At 33.6% G+C, this 3306-nt stretch overlaps 1 long non-coding RNA gene across 2 annotated transcripts; it reads left to right on the forward strand.

The window, feature by feature from the left end:
- The first annotated feature begins 985 nt into the window (after positions 1–985).
- LOC116124647 lies at positions 986–2941 on the forward strand. 2 transcript variants are annotated; one of them, XR_004127236.1, is made up of 3 exons: positions 986–2144; positions 2279–2362; positions 2588–2941. It is a non-coding gene; the product is annotated as an uncharacterized LOC116124647 (long non-coding RNA). The 2 variants fall into 2 exon arrangements; XR_004127235.1 differs by having other exon boundaries at positions 986–2362.
- Positions 2942–3306: the final 365 nt, after the last annotated feature.

The following is a 3306-nucleotide window of genomic DNA, read 5'->3' on the forward strand; positions in this document are numbered from 1 at the left end:
GCATCCAAATAATATCGGCCGCGACCACATATGCAGCAACCACTAAAATCTCATAATTGCTTTTAATAACTTCCTAAAACCTCGTTATTATATAAGTTAGTGTGTGTTTGAGATTTCAGTAACTTAAGAAATAATCAATGAGGTTTTAAGCTACAACAATAAAAATGTTTGATATGCCACTTTTAGAATTAATTAAGTTTGAAACTGATTATAAAATAATTAGATTTATAAAATGATTCTAAAAGCTACTAAGGAGAACTTTTCAAAATGAAATTATTTTTAAAGTTGATTTTGTATGTTCAAATGACATATATACCCTTGCATTATACTTTTCATTTATGAAGAATTTAAATAAAAATTTATTTTTTAAATATATAATTGATTTTTTTGAAATAAATAAAATTGAACAAGCGGTGGAAACAGTTGATTGATGTCGGTGCAACATTGGATGTCGGTGGCGATTGATGGATTCTGGTGACTTGTGTTGCCTCTCATTGTCGATCTTGATAAGATTGACATGAGTCGATCTATTGGAATCCGATGGAAACACTGGATTCCAACTCGTTATTTGACCACAAAAGACGATCGAATGTTTCATTGCTTTTTGTGGCAAAACAACAAGAAGGAATCATGTAATTTTATTGGATTTTGATAGATCGACTGACGCTGATTCTAATATGACCGACCATAACATTAACGCTTTACCTTTCACCTATGGTAATGGTGGTTAATCGACTTTGACAGGTGGTGGTAGATCCAAATTTTTTTAAGTTTTTTTAATATTAGTTAATTTATTTACTTAACATAAATTTTTCTTATATTATTTATTATGTCCCTAACAAATTACAAATTTAGAATTATAGAAATATTTCAAGATTTATTAAAAATAAAGATAAGACAATTTAAAAGTAACGAGCAGAAAAAGGGTGAATGGCGTAAATACTGGATTGCTACATGAGGTTATGTAATATGTATTCAATTATTATTCAAAATTCATAATTGTGGAAGGCTTGAGAAAAGGAAGAGAAAAGAAAACCACTCTAAAATGGGAAATTGGTGAACTCCGAACAGATCTGAGATTCTGAAGGTCTTGCAGAACATCGGAACAGAGAAATCCTCAACATCCAAGAGGTTGCCGATGAACGAAATTATTAATCTATATCGTTTGAATGGTATGACCTTTAATTTTATGCAAATTCTTGAAGTCTTTAAGATAATAATCTGCCGATCAAGCTTTTTTACTGTTTAGATCGGCCGTCGATCTAACAATGAAGATGACGGTGTCACCGGAGGCTGCCGTTCGGCGACCCCAAAGCAGCCAGTTTGCAGTTTTCCAGAAATTAATACCATATATATATATATATTAGATTTTTAATTTAATTAGATTTTTATTTTAGAAAACAGGAATTTAGCTTCTTCATTTGTAGATTTGCAGAGCACCTCAAAAACTTAGAACAATTTGCATAGATCTAAAGGTATTGTCATCCAAACGGTCTAAATTAATCATTAACGAATTTCGTTCATTGGCGGCCTCTTGGGATGTTTGATCGTCTTTGTCTCCGTGTTCTGCAAAGTCTTGAGAATCTCACTTATCTGTTTGAGAATTAGTCAATTTCCCATTTTCGAGTGGTTTTGTTTTCTTCTTCCTGAAGAAGAAAGGGGCCCTTTATATAGATCTGATGATGAGGGGTTAATGCCACTTGGAGCCTAAATTTGCCGCTGCATACGTGATTTGATGGTATGAGGACGAGCATATGATTTGTGATTTGATGGGAGAATGAGGTAAATGCATATGGGTTGACCTTGGCAAGTTGTTGAAATTGTAGTTGGAACATTGGTGTGCTTTTTTGTTTTTATATTGGTTCAATAAATTGATCTGTTGAGATTGCGGAGACTTTATGTTAGGAATAATAATAATTCATAAGCACTTCTGGTAGTAGATAATAATAAACCTGTTTTTTCATTTTTTTGGTAAGAATATGATGATTATGGTGTGTGTATCTGAAAAAACAGCTGGAAAGGCACTCCCTATTCTAAATGGGTAGAAGTGAGCTGTTGGTTTCTGTGTTGAAGACATTTGGGATAAACGTACATGCAATAAAATCCTTCACAAGCTGAGTATCATGGCTTTATCATTTATGCTGGTGGTGTCTTTTTTCCTTCTTGTTTTATACATTTTTCCATGTGCAGTTGCACAGTTTTGGGACTATTTGATGCTATTTTCTTTTAAATATGTAAACTAAGTGTTCACTAGGTTTTGTGACTTGGTTTTCATCAGGAAACAAAATCTTGTGTAAACACTCAGAAACTGCTGCGTTGGTCTACTACACTGCATGGTTGTTGAATTTGATATCAAAATTAAGTACGTGGTAAAAACTCCTCTCAGTTGTATTTATTTACATATGTTTGGAAGAATGAGTATTAACACTGACTTCATCTGTTTCAAGATTTAAGATGTCTCAAATTTTGCCTACTGCAATATGTTATGTATCGGTGGCCTTTTTATATTGGTGTTTAACCTGTATATATGGGTTTATCATCCTATACGCTAGTCCTTCGGTTATGCCCTTATATTTTGATTATGCAGTGTCGTTTATATTCAATGTTTGGCTCTGGAGAGTGTTGAAGAAGCTTTGATAAGACTTAAAAAATTGCATTTGGCAAGTTCTACTTCTGGAAAGAGCAATTGAATGCTGCTTGTTCTGACCTTGAGAAAAGAAGAAAACTTTAGAAAGAGACTTGAGTTCCTATAGGCATCTTTCAGTCCGAAAGCAGCTTCTCGCAAGCAGGCATCTTTCAGTCCGAAAGCAGCTTCTCGCAAGCAGGCATCTGTCAGACCAAAAGCGTTCTTTATTTGCTTATTTTTCCAGTTGAGACATTGATTTTCTCTTAAAAGCCAATATTTGTTGGACTTCAAAATAACTGCTTTTCATGATCTGTCTATTATGTGTATTACTTTTAGTAACATGTTTTCTACGAATAAATTATGTCACGTACCTGATTACCAGGGACCCACTAGGTCCAACACATCCTCTAGAGGTGGACATTTGGGACTGGGTCTAAAAACTCGGCCCAAAAACCTAGTCCTATGACCGGTCCTTGAGAGGACCGATCTTAGGAGGTCTGATCCCCAAATTGGATTATACCTAAGGAGGAGGGTTTGGTCCCAGGCTTAGGTCTAAACTTTTTTAATTATTTTCCTTTTAGTCCCTTGTATAGTTACATAAAATTCTTTATAAATTTTGAAATAAATATAAATTATAGGGGTTAAAAAGAATTTTTACAAAATTAAAAAAAAAAAAAATT

The sequence above is a fragment of the Pistacia vera genome, unplaced genomic scaffold (assembly GCF_008641045.1).
Source record: "Pistacia vera cultivar Batoury unplaced genomic scaffold, PisVer_v2 Contig154, whole genome shotgun sequence".
Classification (NCBI taxonomy): domain Eukaryota; kingdom Viridiplantae; phylum Streptophyta; class Magnoliopsida; order Sapindales; family Anacardiaceae; genus Pistacia; species Pistacia vera.